Raw genomic sequence first — 23,413 nt, forward strand, 5'->3', positions numbered from 1 at the left:
CAAGACACACAGGTATGGTCACATGCGTGTAACTGTGACACACAGGTATGCTCACATGCATTTAACTGGGAGCAGTGAAAACCAAAAATAAGGCATCTGCCACAAAATATGTAAATAAAAATGCAATAAAAAAATGGAAAAAAAGAAAACCACAATATTTTCACAAAATAATTCTCCAGACTCCATGGAGGGGAAAATATCCAATCTTGATCCTGTGGTATACACCAGTTTATTTGCATCCCAGCATTAAATCCGAGATGATCTTAATTCCTTAAAATGGCGAAGGGGGTACAAATTCAGAGGCTTTGGCCCCTAGTTTTTCAGTTTGTCCAGTAGTGTGGTAATTATTATATTTGTTTGGTTGAAGATCTTTCCATTCCACACCAATATAGGAGTGGAGGTGAAAGCCTGTGTGTTGTTCCTGATTGCGTGAGCCTCTCTAATTTTTATTGACCTTCTTGACACTGTCCTCTTTCTCTTGCCTCTTCTCATAATGTGAAAAGTCATCAAAGAAGGAAGTGGTATGTTTGTAGCTAGCTATGATTCCTAGAACTTGCCAAGCTTTTTCCAGGGGGACTACCTGTCGGTGAAATGATGGGTTTATTAAACTGTGCATGTCCTGTTTAAACAACATAAGGGTGGGTGGGTCCCGGTAAATCCCAAGGCCCCAAGGACAATTCCGTCTTGCGCCTCTTTTTTTCTTTGCGTGATGTGCTCTTTGGGGCCTAGTTTTTAAAACTGCCATCCTGTCTGCCACTGCAGTGCCACTCCTACATGGGCCAGGTGTTTGTGCCGCACACTTGTGTCGCTTAGCTTAGTCATCCAGCTACCTCGATGCAACTTTTTAACCTAAAAACAATATTGTGAGGTGTGAGATATTCAGAACAGACTGTAAATGAGTGGAAATGAATGTTATTGAGGTTAATAATACCGTAGGATCAAAATTACCCCCAAATTCTGTAATTTTAGCTGTTTTTATTTTTTTCAAAAAACATCCAGACCCAAAACCAAAACCCGAAAGGGTGGTTTTGGCAAAACCAATCCAGATCCAAAACATGAATGGAGATCCAGATCCAAAACCAAAAACCGAAAAGTGTTCGCTGCACATCTTTAATATTTAACCTATAATCCAAAACACACCCACATGCAACTGATAGGCTAAGGCCAACCTATAAAAAAACACTAATAATGCAAAATCTACCAAGGTCCCTTGCTACATTACCAGCCAATCAAGACTTTAACATATCAGGACTTTTTCCTTACGATTTTGACTATATAGTCAAAATCTAAAAGGAAAATTTGTGCATATTGCACCGTGTGTAGTCCTTGCGATTCCGATGCGCGGGATCGGCATCGCAAGGAAAAATAGACTGTGCAGACAGCCCAAAACTTAATCAGCTTTTGCCTACTCTAAATTCAGCCAGTCAGGAACAGTGTGGTGGATGACATCACTAGGGGTTTGACAGATGTCCTAAATGTCCAGTGCCAGATTTTTTTAAGACCATAATAGAATTGTAAACAGTCCATTATTTTTATGTCCTATTGTAAACTTCGTTACCAATCTATACTGTTTTAATATATTACATCTTAAAGTATATACAGTGTTCTTGTGGTCTAACAAATCTATTAGCCTTTAGAATAAAGGGTATATTTACTAAAGGTCTCTTTTTTAATTTTTATTTATTTTAAATTGATGAAAAGCAATATATATTGATGTTGTGTTTCTGGCATTAAATCACACATACAGTATACTAACAGCTAGTTTTGAATACTAATACTAGTTACCAGCAATTCAAAATGAAGGAACAATATAACAATAACAGGACTGTGCGTGCCCGAACAGAGCGACGATTGATCTGCTGCCTCGGACAATATCTAGTGGCCGCTGGCGCACAAAATACTTGAATTCTCACTATAGATGTGAGGAGCAATGTTAGTCTTTTATTATATAGGATTTAGCTGTTAGTAAATACTTTTAGCCCATGAAACACAAGATCGATTTAGAACGATTTTCATATATTTAATATCAATAAAAATTTACCTTTAGTCAATATACCCCCCCCCCAGTGTGCAAACCTTTTGAATGTTAGTGTGCAAATTGTTTTTACTACCAGATAGCATAGAGTATACTAAGTGTTCCCACTGACCTTGATAATAACAGATTAACGTAGTGTGGGGATGTTTGACCAGTTAGTCTGTAGCCTATACTATAAATTAGTGAGTGCCAGTATGAGTGCCATTACTTGAAGAACCCTAATGGTAACAACCCATGTCAGGTACACAAAGGTAAAGAAGGTCTCTGGCAATTGGTTCACAATAATGCAATATTTTGATTCCTTTGACATAATATGAGGACATTTTCTGGTTCAGTGATGAGAATTTGATAATTATAGAGAATTTAATTCTGTACGGTTATTAACAGTGTTTTTCACAAAGTGTGTTTTGTAGGGAGAAAGAACGGAATACTTGGACTATTTCTAGGGTACTCTAGGCAATTCTTGTTACATGTAATAACCACTTGTACATACGAATAGCTAACTAAAAATGTTTTTGAAATGGAGGTGCTGAGCAATTATGTGATAAAGTAAAATGAGGGTAATATCTATCTGTATTAGCGGACACAGGGCCAGCAAAATGTTTCTCTAATGGACAAAACCATGTTCCACTGCAGGTGGGGCAAGTGTAACATGTGCAGAGAGTTAGATTTGGGTGGGGTGTGTTCAAACTGAAATCTAAATTGCAGTGTAAAAATAAAGCAGCCAGTATTTACCCTGCACAGAAACACTATAACCCACTCAAATCTAATTCTCTCTGCACATGTTATATCTGCCCCACTTACAGTGAACATGGCGGCTAATTCAGATCTGATCGCTAGGCTGCGCTTTCGTACAGCGAGCGATCAGGTTTAAACTGCGCATGCGTATGCACCGCAATGCGCAGGCGCGTCGCACAGGTACAAAGCAGATTGCCGCTCAGCGATGGGTTTGTGCGAAGGATCCGTTCACATGGGTGTTCGCAAGGAGATTGACAGGAAAAAGGCAATTGTGGGTGTCAACTGACCGTTTTCTGGGAGTTTTGGAAAAATGCAGGAGTGTCCAAACGTTTGCAGGGTCAATTGATGTCAATTCTGGTCCCGGACAGGCTGAAGTGTTCGCAGTGGCTAAGAGGGAGTATCCTCATTTGTATTACAGAGTGTATCTATACATTTTCCTCTATATATTTCTTAACTATTTTTAATAACATTTTATATTTTCTTGTATCCAGGCTCAAGAATACTTACCTTATTAATCAGTGTATTAGTCTGACCTAGATCATTGGAGTGCAACTCAAACTATATATTTTCTATGTACATTTGTACATACAGAACATATGGGTCTAAAAGGCTTAATCAAAACATAACCATCTGGTCTGTCTAAATTTAAGTAATATCTCCTAAAAAGATATCACACTCACCATAAAACACTCTGTTCTGCAACAACATATATTTACGTCAAAGAGCTGCCACTCTTAATAATTATTTTTTACTCCCTAATCCTAAACTGAAATGCCAACCTACTGTAATTTATAGTTGCTGGAAACCAAACAATTCACTGCATAAATGCTGTATTATAAACACCAAGCCTATCTTGAATGTGAAATATTTAAGAACACAATCACAGAATATTAATGGGATTATAAAATGACAAAAAATAACAATACTTAACTGAACAAAAATGGTGATAGCACATCAACACAAACATGTTTTAGAGATGTGCGGCAGGCACTTTTCATGTTTTGGTTTTGGATCTGGATAAGTTTTGCCAAAACCACCCTTTCGGGTTTTGGTTTTGGATCTGGATGATTTTTGAAAAAAACATAAAAATAGCTAAAATAACAGAATTTGGGGTAATTTTGATCCTACGGCATTATTAACCTCAATAACATTAATTTCCACTCATTTCCAGTCTATTCTGAACACCTCACAATATTTTTTTAGGCCTAAAACTTGCACCGAGGTCGTTGTATGACTAAGATAAGCAACACAAGTGTGCGGCAAAAACACCTGGCCCATCTAGGAGTGGCACTGCAGTGGCAGACAGTATGGCACTTAAAAAAATGAGGCCCTAAACAGCACATCATGCAAAGAAGTAAAAGAGGTGCAATGAGGTAGCTGTATGACTAAGCTAAGTGACACAAGTGTGCGGTACAAACACCTGGCCCATCTAGGACTGGCATTGCATTGGCAGACATGATGGCACTTAAAAAAAACTAGGCCACAAACAGCAGATCATGCAAAGAAGTAAAAGAGGTGCAATGAGGTAGCTGTATGACTAAGCTAAGTGACACGAGTGTGCGGCACAAACACCTGGCCCATCTAGGAGTGGCACTGCAGTTGCAGACAGGATGGCACTTAAAAAAACTAATCCCCAAACAGCACATGATGCAAAGAAAAAAAGATGTGCACCGAAGTTGCTGTATGACTAAGCTAAGCGACACAATTTTGCGGCACAAACACCTGGCCCATCTAGGAGTGGCACGCAGTGGCTGAATGTCGAAAGTGGCCCGCAATTTTTCGGGCCACCGACAGCATCTCCTGCACACCCCTGTCATTTCTCAATTAATTCTGCACCACCAATTAATTGTATATGCAAAACATGGGACGTGCTGGAATTTGCCCAGGTGTAATGCACGCACAATATTGGTGGCATTGACCGATATCACAAAGCCCCAGGAGAGCCTAACTGTGCGATGATGTCCCTCAGTTTTCGTAAGAGGCTGTCAGCGGTGTGCCTCTTACGGAAACCGTTGATGCACAGCGTGGCCTGCTTAGGAACGGGATGGTGTTTGTGAGATGCTGTTACTGGTGCCGCCGCTGCTGTTGTTGCTGCGGGAGGCAATACATCTACCCAGTGGGCTGTCACAGTCATGTAGTCCTTAGTTTGCCCTGCTCCACTTGTTCACAGGTCCGTGGTTAAGTGGACACTGGGTACAACTGCATTTTTAGGACACTGAGGACACTTTTCTTAATGTCCCTGTACAGTCCGGGAATCGCTTTCCTAGTGAAGTGGAATCTAGATGGGATTTGGTACCGGGGACACACTACCTCCATCAATTGTCTAAATCCCACTGCACTAATGGCAGAAACTGGATGCACGTCTAACACCAACATAGCTGTCAAGTTCTCAGATATCCACTTTGCAACAGGATGACTGTTGGACAGTCAATTGCTTAGTTGAAGTAGTACAAGTGGTCTTTGGACTTCCCTTCTGGGATGACAATCGACTCTCAGCAACAACAAAAGCAGCGGCAGCAGTAGGAGGAGTGGTTCTTGATTTTTCCCTATTTTATCCCCAAAATTTTTGTTCTCCATTATTTTTCTGGAGTTATATAACAATATGCAGCACAGGAGAGCGTGCCGCTACACCACACAGGGCAAACCCTGTAAAAATTATTTTGATTAAATATTAATAACCCCTTTATTTGGAGTAAAAAATGAAGAAGTCGAAAAATATTGCAGTACACACATCACGTACAAACTACACACAGATGGCCTCCATGCGCGTACTTGTTCTGCCGTGTGTGTGCATATTTGCAATTTGCGTATGGTCGCTCCCGCGGTCCTGCGCATTAGCGCGTGGTATGAGTATTTATGGTAGGGTTTGTGGATGCATGGAAAAGCTATCAAAACACATTACATATTTAATCCAAATAGTGCACAATGTACACATAGTCTCCCTGCATCACACCAGCAAGTTACAACAGTTTAAATGGTATCAGAACAAAGGGATTCACCTTTACAGGATAGGAGGGGACAGAACAAGGTTATAAGGTGGTGTTTGGTATCCAGCTGTAGGGTAATATTCCGGTGTTGGTTTGCAGAAGATCGCACGTTCCTGCGAATAGTTATGTGCAGGAGCAGAATATAGATATAAACTATATTTACTGTACATTAGGTATGCGGCAGGAACCCAGAGGAGACAACCCACAAGTGCATCTTGAACAGACATCGCCCACCTATTCAAACCAACCTATGACCTCTCCTGTACTGTAAATGACAATCCCTGTGTCCAATGGACAAAGAGATTACAGTATCCATTGTGTTAAGTTTTGGAAGATTGTATAAAAGGAGCCAGCGGCAGGCCTGGTCTCTCTCTCTCTCTCAAGACTCACAAAGTTATCTATCTAGATGACCGAGGACCAGACTGGGTAGTGCGGCGAAATTCAAACAAGTATGTACCATTGACTGTAGCCATTATTCTATTGTATTGTATTGCTTTGTGATTGTAACCCCCTTTCAGTAATAATATGCTGTGGTGTCGGAACCCAGCAGTTTAAATACAAATCTGGTGTCGTGTTTTCCTTTCCCTGCTAAGGTTTAAAGTGTATTACTATCGCATGCATATCTGTTAAGGGTTCCCTGTGTAACTTTGGGTGTGTACGCGCTGTGTGTACTTTGTACAGCCTGCGCGGCGTTTGTACGCAAAGTCCGTACACAGTACGGGACTCTGTACTCTAATGGTATAATAAGTACGTAGATTGTGGATTAATTATAGCGGCCGCAGCGGCTTCATTTAAAGTGTATGAAATGTCTTTTTAAAGTGTTGCTTTTAGTCCTGTATGTAAATCAGCGTTTACAATTGGGAGCATCGTCCGATTTCTACATACTCACAGCCTAACAGGTCATAGCAGACTAAATCTATCCGCAAAGGGCGGAAAGAAAGTATCCTACGTAACCTTTTCGTGGTCGATGGATGCACTGAAAACCCTCATGTGTGCTGATTAGATGACGTCTGCTCTGTATGGGTTGCAGAGGTGCTGGTAGAACCCGTAATACAACAGGAAAATAGCTATTTAAAAATCTGTGAATTTTCTTTGGCGCCAAATAGCGTACACAAAAGGCACCCATACTTTGCATACCCTCTCACATTGTTGCCATAAAACTCAGATTGCTAATTTCATTTAGATCTGTGTGAAATCAGAGATATTTGTTGCTATATAGTTAAAAATAAAACAAGTGTTTAAGGAAGTAAGTGTAAAGACACAAACTCAGTCTGGCCTGGTTGTAAAGGTTTATACAGAAAAAACTGGGTGTTGTGTTAAGTGAGCGATTATAGTTAGCTTTGCTTACATTTATAGAAGTTGTGGGATTTGTTTTACTGCAGACGCACAGTTTTGTACACGTGTCTCGGACAAAGTACAGGACTGCGCAAGCAGCGTAAAAAGACACGCACGGTCGCGTGTTTATGCAAAGTGCATAAGAAGTGCGGGCGATAAGTACAAATTACACAATAGTGTTGTTTAGTTCAAAGGTGGGACAGTAGCCATGCTACAATAGCACAAAACTACTCGGTTTCTAAAACAGATTAGTATAAAACTTTTGTTTAAACTGTATTGCCTCTGGGGTAAAGCTGCCTATCTGAATTAATTAAAATTTACAGAAAAACCAAAGTGTATTTGAGTGAGCGAACGTAGGAGAGAGTGGATTTGAACCCCGGAAGTCGGGTCCCGTGGTACACCAGGTAAGTGGAGGCTTGGTGGCGTGAGGCGGCTGACTCACGTTAATATAGATTGAAATACGCAAATCGTGAGGAGATTTGCAGAGGAGCATAATAGGGAATTGTGCATTGTGTAGTATTGAAGTAAAAAGGTTTTTTGTTATGCTCCGAGCTGAGGGTCGCAGTTTGTACATCGACCCGTGGTTGTATGGCAGATAGGTAACAAGTCCTATACGCTGTGCGATTGGACCGCGCGTTTGTGGGTGCGATATATAGCTCAACTTGATGCCCCTTTTACGAGCTTTTTGCGTAAAATCGCGGTATCAGTAGCGCTGTATAGAGCATACGCAAGCGTGATTTGTGTATAAGTGTATAGGGAGTTTTCGCTGGTTTCTCTCAGGAAAATCTCCAGCGGCAGATATTTACTGGAAAAGGTAAGTCACTCCTAACACTTCCAGTAAATAGAAACTAGATAGGGCCTCACTGGGTACGCGGTGGTCACTATTGGAGTGAGTCGTGGTACTCAGCGGAGAAGGAGCGAGTGAAAGCGCTAGATGTCTTTCACCATCTATCTGCGGTGTGCATTGGGGATTGTGTTTATTGGCAAAAAGTCCGCGATGGGATCCAATTGCACAAGCAGTGGGCATTCAGTAGCTAGGGTTCAGGCTGAAGAAGAGGGACCAAAAAAGTTCAGAATTGCGACCGAGAGGGTCAGCAAGGTCTATTATGTGTGAAAAGTATGGTTCACACATGGAGGCTTTTGCAATGAATGGTTATGTATGACTGACAAAGATAGGGTACCATTCCCTAAGGTGTGCAGATTTGAACCGGAGGTATTGCAGAACTTAAGGATAAGGATATGTCTGATAAAATCCAGAAAACAAAGGATTAGACATACAGATTGTTTAAATTTATGGCAGCAAGAGGGGGATGTGCAAAGGGAATTAGCTCGTGCAGCAGGTTCCAAACCTAGCGGGAAAACAATGGCGACCGCACCACCACCACCATATATTGTTGGGGAGAAAGTGGCTACAAGCAATGGTGCATTGGTACAGGATAGGAATGTGATTGATAAATGTACTAACGCTAACCCTTGCCAGCTGTATCCCATTTTAAATTTTCCTCAGGATTGTGAGCAGGAAGATGATCCCAGCACGATATTGGCACTCTCTCTAGCAGCCACCATACAAGATACTCAAGTGGGCATTGCCCAACCATCAAGAGTTGTAGCAAGGCCCACTAGCGGAGGGATAAGTGAGGTCGTGTCCACAGGTAAGTATGGTACCATACATTATGCAGTAACTATAGCTCCCCACATTGTAGAATCAAACCAGAAGGATGTAATTAAATTAAATCCTGTCAGGGTAATTGCAGTCCCCAACAGGAAAACAATCAGGGAGTAACTCCCATCAGGAACATTGCCATGCATTGTCCCTGATCCCGGGCAGAGTTAAGGTCAATTGTGTCCGAATTTCCCGATCCCAGGAAAGATCTAGTCGGATGCCAGAGATTCATCAAAGAGTTAGGTAACACCCATGAGCCTACAAATAAAGATTGGCGAACAGTGCTACGAGTGTGTTTACCTTCAAATATTGACATCACGAAATTTATAGCAGACAGTAAGTTAGATGCAGAAGTACCTCTCACTGATGAATACAATCAGGAGAATGTACGACAAATCAATCTGCATTTAGGAGTATATTTCCCTACTGTTGTCAAATGGAATAAAATTTTCTCCATAAGACAAAAGGAAGGTGAAATGGCATCCGAATATTTCCATCGGGCACTGCAGGAAATGTCTAGATAGACTGGGATCGAGGACATTAAATATAATGCGCATCACAGGGAGGTAGCTGTTACAGTATTAATGGACGGGTTAAAGGAGGCATTCAGAACAAGGGTACAAACCTCTCTACCTAACTGGAGAGGTATCTCGGTGGCTGCATTGAGAGAATCCGCTATCGAGCACGACTGGAACATCAGTAAACACAGGGAGTCTCAGGGGGATAGGCTGATGACAGTAAGTATAAATGCTCTTACAACAAAACCACATCAGCCAAAACTCCAGACCCCTGATGGTAAGTCACAGTCAATAATATGCTTCTATTGTAAGAAGGAAGGACATTTTGCAAGGGACTGTAGGAATAAAGGTACACATAACATATACCGACCCCCTAGACCAGAATACGAACTACACTACAACTCACATAATTGGGATCAGGGACCATATAGAAGAGATTATGAGCCACATAGAGGGGAAACAAGGAGGTACCCACCAAGGAGAGATTGGCAGACCTCCGAAAATTCTCAGCTAACCCCCTCACATATTGTAGCTGCCAATGCGCTGCGAGAGGGAACCCATAGGGTACCCATAGGGGTTGGGCCACATCTGTAGTCTGCAGCCAGTGAAATTGATTGCTAGCCTTGGAAGCGAACCTGAGGTCACGGTTGATGTAGCTGGTGTACCATTACCATTTCTTGTAGATACAGGGGCGGCCAGGTCAGTGTTGAATTCCATATCAGGTATAAAGACCACGGGAAAAATGATTTTGGCAATGGGAGTAACAGGAACGGTGCAACAATACCCTTTGAGTAGACATGCAGAGATTACGGTAGGGCCCTTGCAAACCAAACATTCTTTTCTGCTGGCTGCAGCCGCTCCGACTAATCTACTCGGCAGAGATTTATTGTGTAAAATGCGGTGTTTCATATACTGTACTCCTGAGGGTGTCTTCTTGGATATACCTGAGAACCACGCTCAAGAAGTGCAAGATATATTAGACACTCCTCAAAGGCTAATGTCGCATTCTACTGTTATAGACAAGTGTCCATCAAAGGTAGAGGAAATGATCTCACAAATACCGGGTTCCCTTTGGACCAAAGATGGACAAGACACTGGATTGATGGCGAATGTAGCTCCAGTAGTAGTACAAGTAAAAGATGGTAGGATAGCTCCAAAAATCCCTCAGTATCCTCTGAAACCAGATGTAGAATCAGGAGTGTACAGCAGGGCATCCTAGTCAGGACATCCAGCACCGCCAACAGCCCCATCTTCCTGTGAAAAAGAGTGGGGGGAGGGGTTACAGACTAGTGCAGGATCTAAGGGGGATAAACAAGATAGTTGAGAGCCAATTCCCCATAGTACACAATCCAGCTGTCATCCTCATGCAAATTCCCTCTACTGCAAAATTCTTCACTGTCATTGACCTCTGTTCTGCTTTCTTTTCTGTCCCTCTTCACCCTGACAGCCAGTACCTTTTTGCCTTTACATACAGGGGAGTACAGTACACCTGGACTCCTCTTCCCCAAGGTTTCATTGACAGCCCAAGTATTTTCTCCCAGGCTTTGCATGTCTGTTTTTAATCCTTCCAACCTGAGAGTGGATCAGTACTAATACAGTATGTTGATGACTTATTGTTGTGTTCTGACTCACTCGAATCATCCTTGAAAGACACGAAACAGCTTCTGTTTCATCTTTCCCAAACGGGACACAAGGTTTCAAAGGATAAGTTGCAGTTGTGCCGGACCAGGGTCAAATATTTGGGACATTGCTTGACTCAAGTACTGAGACACCTCACTGCTGATAGAATACAGGCGATTCGCGACATGACTCTGACACAAACGCAGCAACAGATCCGCACTTTCCTTGGAATGTGTGGGTACTGTCCAAACTGGATTCCAGGGTTCTCTATACTGGCTTTACCTTTGCAAGAAATGGTCTCTTCGAACAAACCAGAACGGGTCTCGCACACAGATGAGTCCGAACTGGCATTTGAGAGACTCAAACAGTGCCTATCACAGGCACCTGCATTAGGTATGCCAGATTATGAGAAGCCCTTTGAATTGTACGGTACAGAAAGTGCAGGGTGCGTGGCAGGCATTTTAACTCAGAGACATGGTGATGCCAGCAGACCGGTTGCTTACTACAGTGCCCAGTTGGACACTGTAGTGCGGTCTCTCCCCACTTGCTTGCGAAGTGTTGCAGCGATAGCTTTGCTGGTAAGTAAAAGCGAGGACGTAGTGTTAGGACATGACCTGACCATTCATACACCTCATGCAGTATCAGCCTTACTAAACACAGCCCAAACCAGACATGTCTCATCTGCTCGGTTTACAAAGTGGGAATTATAATAATAATAATAATAATAATAATAATTTTATTTATATAGCGCTCTTTCTCCAATAGGACTCAAGGCGCTTAACAGATACATAGCATAATATAGTACAGAAAATAATGAAGTACATTTTCATAAAATACAGAAGCATGAAGATACTAAAAGGGACATTATGTAAATGCTTGAGTAAACAGAAAAGTTTTGAGTCTACTTTTGAAGGATTCTAAAGTTGGGGCCTCTCGCACTGTGCGGGGAAGTGAGTTCCATAGAGTCGGAGCCGCATGACTAAAAGCTTGACCCCCAGATGAATTACGGTAGATTCTAGGTACTGCTAAAAGTCCTTCATCTACAGATCGCAGTAATCGAGTGGGGCAGTATGAGGTCAGAAGCTGTTTCAGGTACCTTGGGCCTTGGTCATGTAATGCTTTGAAACTCAGCAAGCCAATCTTGAAGATGATTTGCCATCGTACAGACAGCCAGTGAAGGAAGTAGAGGATGGGTGTTATGTGGCTAGAACGGGGCTGGTTGGTTAATAGCCTGGCAGCTGTGTTTTGCACCAGCTGTAAGCGCTGCAATTCTTTTGCTGGTAGACCAAGGTAGAGGGCATTACAGTAGTCTAAACGAGATGATACAAATGCATGTATGACTTTTGGCATATCATCTGAGGGAATTAAGTGCTTGATTCTGGCTATGTTCCTCAGGTGAAAGAATGAGGATTTGATTGTGGCTGATATCTGATGTTTAAGTGTCAAGCCATCACTGATTGACCCGGTAAACATCACCATTAAGAGATGCAGCTCACTAAATCCTGCAACTTACTTGTAAAGTGTGCCTGGACAGGCACAAAGGGTGGAGGATGAGAATGTTGGTGAAGGAGGATTTAGTGCAGACACTGATATGCATGATTGTATGGAATACCTGAATCAGACTTTCACAGCGAGACCTGACATCAGTGACAACCCACTGGAAGGAGTAGACTTTACCTTCTACACTGACGGTAGTTGCCACAGACAGACAGAATCGGGAGACTTGTGCACTGGATATGCAGTTGTAGATGACGAAGGTATCATAGAAGCTGAACCCCTGGACCCACCGCACTCAGCACAAGTTGCTGAGTTGGTCACCCTAACCAGAGCGTGTGAAATGGCCAAGGGTAAGTCAGCTAATATATACACAGATTCAAGGTACGCCTTTGGAGTGGTGCATGAGTTCGGGGCCCTATGGCGCCTCAGAAATTTTATGACGGCAGCTGGCACACCTGTAGCGCATGCGTCCCACATCAGAAGGCTTTTGACAGCAATACAGGAACCAGACAGAGTGGCTGTTATCAAGTGCAAAGCACACACTTACAACCAAGACCCGATTTCACTTGGTAACAGCCGTGCAGATGAAGCTGCTAAATCAGCAGCAAGCACCCCCATACAAATGAACATCATATCACTGATGACATTTAACACGATTAACACACAACAATTAATCGAAATGCAAAATTTGTGTTCCATACAGGAAAAGGCAGTCTGGAGGGCAAAGGGGTGTGGCCAGGAATCCTCAGGACTGTGGACAGGTGGACAAGGTAAGCCGGTGGCCCCCAGAGCATATCTTCCAAGCCTAGCTGACGCGGCACACGGTCTGACTCATCTGGGCAAAGAGGGTATGTGCAAGCTGGTAAGAGCCTACTGGTGTGCGCCAGGATTCTCTTCTCATGCAGGTAAGAGAGCAATGACATGCTTTACTTGCTTGAGGAAGAATATTGGAAAGACAATACCAACAGAGCCATCCCATATCCCTCCTACAGACGGACCTTTTCAGGTAATACAAATCGACTTCATACAGTTACCACCCTGTAGGAATTTAAAATATGTGTTAGTTTGTATTGATGTATTTTCCAACTGGGTAGAAGCGTTCCCTGCTGCCACAAATACTGCTACGTTCACTGCAAAGAAAATTGTGCAGGAATTTGTGTGTAGATATGGTATCCCTAGAATAATTGAAAGTGACAGGGGTACCCATTTTACAGGTGAAGTCTTTCAGGTCATGTGCAAACTGATGGGAATTAATAAGCAAGCTGCATACTCCATACCATCCACAGGCAAGTGCAAAGGTAGAGAGAGTGAACAGCACTATTAAGAACAAGCTGAGCAAATTAATGGCTGAAACTGGATTGCTGTGGCCAGAAGCTTTGCCACTAGTGTTGTACAGCATCAGAACCACTCCCAAGTCTCCCCTTAACTTATCACCCTTTGAAATTCTTTTTGGTCGACAACCTCATGTAATGATAGACCCCCAGGATGATTTGAAATGTAATAATGAAGTGACTGTGAAATACTTGGTTGGAATGAGCCAGTAGCTGAGAAATCAACAAAGAAATTTAAAACTGGTGATCCCTGACCTACCAAATAGTAATTGTCATGGCATTAAGCCTGGTAATTATGTGATGATTCGAAATTTCTTACGCTCAGGTTGCCTAATAGACAGGTGGGAAGGACCTTACCAAGTCTTGTTAACCAGCACGACAGCATTGAAGGTCGCCGAAAGAGAGACTTGGGTCCACTCGTCCCACTGCAAGAAGGTCGCTGACCCGGAGAGAACTCGTGACAAAGAGCAGAGTGTAGAGAATCTTGTATCACTGGAGTGTCTGTTCCGGGAAAGTTGAGTGGCAGGACTGTTGAAGGGCATCTGAGCACAGAGAGTAACAAGATCTAGAACGGTTGTCGTACCATTTTTCTTTTTTCACCTCCCTCTGCATTTTCCTTTCTTTTTCTCCTTCTTATTTTCCTCCTTTCCCCTAACGAAATGGATCGATCACAAGAGACTGCATTAGGGTTCTGTTAGTAATCCTGGTTTTTATCAGGACAGTTTGTTTTGGTGAGGGTCCCAGAGAGGTCGAGCAGGGATCTGGAATGGGTTCTGATGGCAAGTACGAAGTTGTAGGATCAGTAAGCGCTCTTGTAGTCAGGGAGCTCGGAGGCACTGTGAGGGGTTATTGTCTGATGAATATTGTATTTGTAGGCATTGTGAGAATATAGTAGAGGATGTGTGCATCCAGAGATGTCAGTCAAACCTTAATATCAACATGGACCACCATCCGTTGAGTGATTACCACTCACTAGTGGGTAAGGTCTTAAACCAGACAGAATGCTGGGTGTGCTCACAAGTACCTCAAGGTCAGAGTAAGTCAGGGTTAGTACCATACCCTTTAGCAATAGATGAGGTACTCGAATTACGGGGTGGGAGACCGGTGGACAAGAAATTCAATATCTCTAGGCTCCCTAGTTTGAAGCTCCACCAGTATCATGTAGACAGGTCCTTATTGTGTTTAATATTTCTAAATTACCGAAAACCGGGAAATTGGGAAGTGGCATGGAATAAACAGACAATGACCTTTTCATACAGAGCTGATAGGATACCCATAAACTCTGAACTTGTACACCAAATAGCCAACAGTGGGAGGTATTTTTGGTATAGGTATACTCGTGGAAGCAAGACCATGTGGGTTGGAAAAGTATCGCCAGGGTATTGTGCTCATATCATCCAGCCCGATACTTGTACTGAGCAGATGGGAGAACTAGGGACTGGTTTCTTTACTTGGAAAATTTGTAATATGGTGATGTTATATTTTGTCCCCTATGTTCTCCCAGATGATGCCTATCTCATATGTGGGAGGAAGGCGTACAAGTGGCTTGCCCCGAGCTCAGAGGAATTGTGTTATATTGGGAGAGTACTACCAGAGGTCATGACCATAACCCATGATAAAATGAAAGACGTTCACCGCAGTGCTCAGGCTCCTTATACTCATACTCACTATGAGCACATCATCAAGAGACACCTCATAGATAGGGCAGAGCACGCAGCCTCTGATTTGATCCACAAATCCACAGGGATTCAGTTCCTTCTCGCATTAGACATTACCCATACTGCCAGAGGAACTATAAATTATAGGTATATCCATGCGCTAGCGAACTTGATAGATAATATCACTGAGATGTATGACGACACCTTCAGGTATACGGGAAGGGAGTTACAAGCTTACAAGAAGGAACTGATTCAGCACAGGATGGTCCTTAATTATGTCACAGCCATGACAGGTGGGTACTGTGTTATTCTGGCAACTCAATATGGTGTGAAGTGCTGTACTTATATTACGTACAGCACTGACGACCCAACGGAGATCATCGATCAAAAGATGGACGATATCTTGCAGCTGAAGTGGGAGTTCAGGAGGAAGCACAACCTTACCTTAGCGACTGTGAGTAATGAACTGACCGGCGGGGTCTCATGGTTGAACACACCGAAATGGTTCTCAGGATTAGGAGAGTGGGCTCAGAATGTCATTATAAGTGTTGGGAAGTTTCTCCTTTGTATCCTGGGAGTCGTCATAATTATTGGTTCGATATTTAGGTGTGTTCAAATTCTAATGCGGTGCAAGCACGGTACAAATTTGATGAGTATAAGGAGCAAGGGCGCTGTTATAGCAGCAGATTTAATTTACGACCCATCCATAGAGACAGTGTTATGATAAGGATTGCAAATGAATTTCATGGCCTGTTTCTTTCACCATTTTTCTTTTGTCTCCCCCTCTGCCCAGATACATCCATACGGAAAAGACATCAGCCCTACCCAAAATGTTTATGTGAATGTATTTTTATATATGTGTCTTATCTTCATCTCTGCAACCTCCAGCTAATGGCACACATAGTCGACAGGTGATATCCACATATACTAGCACTCACATATGTTTCCCCATCCATGTATCATCAACTAAATATGCACCCCATTTGATGGAACAAGAAGCTGAAAAGAGCTCGGTAGTGTTTGTTGGCCCATCTACAGACCCTTAATATGGGATGAGAAGGATTTAATGTATACTTCGCAATACCTCGAAGCTTATGTTTAACATATACGGCACAATGATACATGACCCCCCCAGACATGGATTCATACATACATGCTTTTTACTATCCCACTAGGTCATATATTTCCCACGTACAACTCTCCCCCAACCATCCAAACTTCTGTAGATATTGTATAGATATTTTTCTGTTTATTGATTAGGTAGTGGCAGTTATTGGTGACTGCCAAAGGGTGGACTGTCGAAGTCGAAAAATATTGCTGTACACACATCACGTACAAACAACACACAGATGGCCTCCGTGCATGTACTTGTTCTGCCGTGCGTGCGCATATTCGCAATTTGCGTATGGTCGCTCCCGTGGTCCTGTACATTAGCGCGTGGTATGAGTATTTATGGTAGGGTTTGTGGACGCATGGAAAAGCTATCAAAACACATTACATATTTAATCCAAATAGTGCACAATGTACACATAGTCTCCCTGCATCACACCAGCAAGTTACAACAGTTTAAATGGTATCAGAACAAAGGGATTCACCTTTACAGGATAGGAGGGGACAGAACAAGGTTATAAGGTGGTGTTTGGTATTTAGCTGAAGGGTATTTTAAGGGTAATATTCCGGTGTTGGTTTGCAGAAGATCGCACGTTCCTGCGAATAGTTATGTGCAGGAGCAGAATATAGATATAAACTGTATTTACTGTACATTAGGTATGCGGCGGGAACCCAGAGGAGACCACCCACAAGTGCATCTTGAACAGACATCGCCCACCTATTCAAACCAACCTATGACCTCTCCTGTACTGTAAATGACAATCCCTGTGTCCAATGGACAAAGAGATTACAGTATCCATTGTGTTAAGTTTTGGAAGATTGTATAAAATGAGCCAGTGGCAGGCCTGGTCTCTCTCTCTCTCTCAAGACTCACAAAGTTATCTATCTAGATGACCGAGGACCAGACTGGGTAGCGCGGCGAAATTCAAACAAGTATGTACCATTGACTGTAGCCATTATTCTATTGTATTGTATTGCTTTGTGATTATAACCCCCTTTCAGTAATAATATGCTGTGGTGTCGGAACCCAGCAGTTTATATACAAATCTGGTGTCGTGTTTTCCTTTCCCTGCTAAGGTTTAAAGTGTATTACTATCGCATGCATATCTGTTAAGGGTTCACTGTGTAACTTTGGGTGTGTACGCGCTGTGTGTACTTTGCACAGTGAGGAGTTTGTACGCAAAGTCCGTACACGGTACGGGACTCTGTACTCTAAAGGTGTAATAAGTACGTAGATTGTGGATTAAGTATAGCGACCGCAGCGGCTTCATTTAAAGTGTATGAAATGTCTTTTTAAAGTGTTGCTTTTAGTCCTGTATGTAAAGCAGCTTTTACAATAATATACAGCACCACTGAACTTATACGGCAGTACCACTGGACTGGATTTATACGGCAGTATAACTGGACATATGGCAGTATCACTGGACTTATACGGCAGTACCACTGGATTATACGGCAGTACCACTGGACTTATACGGCAGTACCACTGGACTTATGCGGCAGTACCACTGGACATATACGGCAGTATCACTGTGGACTTATATGGCAGAACCACTGGACCTATACAGCAGCACAGGGACACCACCACTGGACTGATGAAGGACAACCCAGCACCACTGCAATGGACTGGTCTTATACAGCAGCACTGGACATATGTTAGCAGAGGACACCACCACTGGACTGATGCAGCACTGGACATATGGCAGCAGAGGACACCACCACTGGACTGATAAATCACAAGATATCACCACTGGACTGATGCAGCACAACACAGCACCACTGGACTGGACTTATACAGCAGCACTGGACATATGGCAGCAGAGGACACCACCACTGTGACTGGACTGATGCAGCACAAGACACCACCACTGGACTGATGCAGCACAAGACAGCACTGGAATGACACACATAAGACAGAGCAGGTTGCCACACCACTTTCACGCTCAGAAAGACACTGAGGAGAGAGACACGTCCTCTCGCTACACTCTCCAGGACTAAAGTGAAAATGGCGATGACGCACGGCTCCTTATATGGGATCCAAAACCCGTGAGAATCCAGCAGCGGGATGATGATGTTTTTCCTCGTTCTAGTTTCCGAGTCTGGCAGGAATTCCTGAGCCATACTCGGATATGGGCTCGGAACGTGATGTTCGGTAGGGTTCGGTTCTCAGAGAACCGAACCCTCTCATCTCTAATGTTTATGTGGACTCTGGAATTAATTTAAGTAGAATGCAGAGCGAAAGACCTTGCTACGTGTTTTTTTATTAATGAAAATCTAGTATGTGTACCGAAAAAGGGCGGTGTGGCTGACACCGTTTGGAGTGTTCACCTAGGGGATCATTTGATATTGAGACTATCCTTTTCTCCTCTTTTGTTGTGGAATGTATTCCTTGTTCTTTTACATAAGAATTTACTACACTACATTATAGTTCTCCATTTGAAGAGACAGAATGCATAGAGACACTATTTTCAAGGTTTATACATCTTCAAATACTTGTTTCATATAAGTTCAAGAAATGTGCAGTTAGGTCACTGGTGTGTTTATAATGGGTGTAGTGTGTGCGATGGAGTCCCACAACAAAGCAGCAGCGCTACAGAAATCACTGGGAAAATGTCACTGCGCCATTTTCCCGGTTTTTCACAGATGTGCAGTATTGAAATCACTGGGAAATGGCACCCCTAGGGACCCCAGTGCCCAGAGTCACAGTGCTGCCATCGGCTAGAGAGGAGGGGTCCCTGACAGAGCCTGCACAAGGGCCTCCTCCTCTCTAGATAGGCCCTTGAGTTAGGTCCATATATATTTGGACACTGACTCAATTTGTATAATTCTAGCTGTTTACTAAAAACTTTTTAACTTCAGTTACAGTATATACTGTAATGAATATGGTTTTAAAGTGCAGACAGACAATAGTACAGATGGACAATGACAAAAAACATACTGCGAAAGAGACCCATGAGTTTTTTAAGACAAAGTGGAATATTCTGCAATATTCTGCAATGGCTTTGTCAGTTATCAGATCTCAACCCGATCGAGTATGCATTTCACTTGCCAAAGACTACTAGAGGCAGAAAGACCCATGAACAAACAACTGAAGACATCTGCAGTAAAGGCCTGGCAAAGCATAACAAAGGAAGAAGCCCATCATTTGGTAATGTCCACGGGCTCATACTTCAGAAAGTCATTGCCTGCAAAGAATTCTCAATAAACTATTAAAAAAATAAAAATAAATGTAAAAAATGTTTCTTTTATTGAAGCCTTAACATGTGACAAAAGAATCATTCAATTTTCAACATAATAAGATATAAACACGTGGGTAAAAGTTTATAACAATATGAAATGACAAAATAGAATAGTAATAATCACAGTACTGATACACAATAAGTAGAAAAATCTAATTGTCGAAGTCAAAAATATTACATAGAGAGAACATACAGACTCCACACATTATGAGCCACTATACTTGCAAATACGCGCAGCGAGCACAGCAAATATGGTAACATACGCATTTAGACATGCCACAACGATAGATTCAACACATATTTCATACAGCACATACATTGAACTTATCAAGCGCCAGACATCATAATGTTTTAAATTATATAATGGAGTAACGTCATGTATGTGTATTATTGGAACGAAGCAAGATGGACATGTCGTGTTTGTTATCAAAGCAACCAGATTAATGTGTATATCAATTTGATGCCTGTTATTAAGTTTTAGCTCATTGCAACAAGTAGTTATGATTGAATGTAGGAATATAAAGCCACAATTCTGATGAGAACAAAAGGATTCCATTCAAAGCATGTGATGGACAGGAAACTCAGGCCAGCCCTTTTGATGTCTTCAAGGCTTGCATATGAACTGACCAATGACTCATCATGAATGAGAAAGTTCCCTCCCCTAGACCAAGTAACAAGAGATCTGTGATACGCCCCCAAGAGACTCAGTGTATAGGTGATCACACACAGAGCCGGCTGTTTTTCCTTTTTGTCCCAGATGATGATGATGGAGATGCTGTCTGTCCAGTGGCTGCATGATTTTACTGAGAGAGATAGAGTGATATGGAGTGTAGTGAGCATTTGAACAAAATATGGTAATTGTATTGCTGGCCATGTCTGTAATGAATTAGTTTGTAATAACTGCTTACTGTATAAATTGTAACCATGTAACTATATATATACTGTACATTGTGATATATTGAATACATATCCTTTTAATAACAAATATATACATAAATGAGCTTTGGAACTCAGATAATGTGTGGATGTATTATTTTCTCTTATGGGATGTAGTGTTTTTGCGATGTATAGCGCACATTCATAGCACATGGTAATAAGATGCGCAGGCGTCCACAGTATATATTAGAGCTGGCATTTTAAATATTTGTTAGAAAGCAATTAAATTTGAACAGATGGGGTCGCGTCCGTGATATCACGTTTTTGATGATGAACTGTACAGGCGCCGCTGTGATCGACCAGCTAACGATGGACGCATTGCGATGCTGGCGAATCACATCTGTGTGTTCTGTTGTGTTACCAGTAAGCCGCTGATATGAAAGGGACAGTGTGTTTCTCATAATATTTAAGATGCTACAGCATATTTTTATTGTTGCAAAACAAAGTTCAAATAAGTCATATTGTGTTTGATTCAGATTGGATTGTTTATCTGCTAAGTAACTTTAAAGTACATTTAAAAGTTGCTGCATAGCCATAATATAGCTGTGTTAGCATGCTGAGAAAATGTGTATACTTTTTAAACTCAGGCCTAAAGTAACTCTTGGTGCCTGTTTAGAGTGTGATTTCTTTGTGACAAAGGAGCCGCATGGTCTGTCCTCCATTTTGGCCTAGCCACATGGCCTGTCCACCATCTTGTGTAAGCCTCATGGATGCGGAAGGGGGAGGAACAGTGGCCATTTTAGGAAGGTCACTTTCTAAATAGCTGGCTTTCAGTCACAAAGTTTCCACATATCTACAAATCCAGCACCATTTATGAGTTACCAATGAATTTATTTAACCCATGCTATAATCAATTACAAATAGTTTCAATTGGTCCTAGAGAGAGTAAATGGTGAGATAAGTGAATGGTTTTTTTGTGTGTATAATTACCTTACATCAAGTAGGGGGTTGCACACAGATAGAAAAGGGAAAGAGAGGTTTTTGTTTTCTTTCTTTTCTTCCAAGATTTGTGGAATCTGTTTACTAGGGTAGGATAGCCATTGAAATGCAAATTAACCTGTGTAACTACTTTTTTTTTAGTAGTGCAAAGCAAATATCTTTGATATGCAAATTAGAGGCAGTGAGGAGGTGAGGTGTCTCATAGGAGTGCATTAAATGGTATATATATATATATATATATATAATATTATTATAATGATGTGTATATTTATCAGTGTATGTTCTGCAAGATAGCTATCCAATCTGAATCATATCATTTAAATTATAGATTATTACAGTTATTATAGACCTGTGTGAAATAAGTATATTAAGGCTGTAATTATAAAACACAAAACGCAGTTCTGGCCTGGTCTTAAAGGTTTATACAGAACAAGTGTGGGTTGTGATTGTGAGCGATTATAGTTTGTATTGCTCACATTTATAGAGATTGTGTGATTTGTTGAATTGCAGACATACGTTTGTACACGTGGGATGGACAAAGTACAGGGTCGCACACGTGGCGTAAAAGGCACGCACGGTCGCGTGTTTACGCAAGGTTGCGTAGGTTTACGGATGCTAAGTACAAATCACACGATAGTTGTTCAATTAAAGGCGGGACAGTATACATTTATACAATAGCACATAACTATCCGATTTCAAAAGCAGATTAGTGTAAGATTTTGTTTAAACGATACTGTCTTTGGGTTAAAACCATCAATCGAAGGGAATGGTATTTTCTGTGCAAAAAAGAAAAACAAGGTGTATCTGAGTGAGTGAAAGCAGGAGTGAGTGGAGCTGAACCCTGGAAATTCGGGTCCCATGGGAACACTGGGTTAGTAGAGGCCTGGTGGCGTAACGTTCGCTACCTTACGTGAACATATTGTGGAAATACGCAAGTCGTGAGGAGACTTGCACAGAAGCATGGTAGGGAATTGTGAATTGAGAATTGTGACCCCAGATAGTTTTTGTTACGCTCTGGCTGAGGATCGCAGCTTGTGAATTTGACTCCCGCGATCGTAGGGCATATAGAAAACTAGCATCTATAGGCTGTGCGATTGAACCGCACGTTCGTGGGTTCTACACAGTACAACGATATACCATTGTGTCATATGCGCTGTGGAAAAGCATACGCAGACGTGATTGTGTAAACAAAGGGGTTTTTCTTTGATAACGTCGGGAAATCTCCATGGTGAGCTTCCACTGGAAAGGGTGAGTAATAGTTATTAGGCAACTGTTTTTTTCACCCTACAAAAATTCCACTGGAAAGATACCGAAAAGGAATTTTTTGCTGCCTCTCTCAGGAAAAGATTCCAACAGAACCTCCACCGAAAGAAATGACGGTGCTGTAAGGTCTGATAGGGCCCTAGGTTGGGTACATTGCGATCCACTATTGACAGTGTATCGTTGTACTGGTCAACATGGGCGAGAGCGGGTGAAGAGCGCTCAGTGAACTTTCCCCGTCTGCTTGCATTGAGTATTTTGGTGTTTGTAGGAACGGCCGAGAGGGCAAGACTCACCATTATGGGAGCCAGTTGCTCAAGTGAGAGACGTTCAGTATGCAGGGTTCAGGCTGGAGAATTCCGGCCGAGTGGGTCAGCAAGATTTATTGCAATGAATGGGTACGTATGACTGCTGATGATAGGGCATCATTCCCTGGGGTTGGTGAGATTGATCCTAAGGTATTGCAGGTAGTATGTCTAACCAAAGTCATATAAGACAAGAACGGAAATATAAGAACTGTTTGAACTTGTAGCAACAATAAACAAGT

Source organism: Pseudophryne corroboree, chromosome 9, assembly GCF_028390025.1.
Source record: "Pseudophryne corroboree isolate aPseCor3 chromosome 9, aPseCor3.hap2, whole genome shotgun sequence".
Taxonomy (NCBI): domain Eukaryota; kingdom Metazoa; phylum Chordata; class Amphibia; order Anura; family Myobatrachidae; genus Pseudophryne; species Pseudophryne corroboree.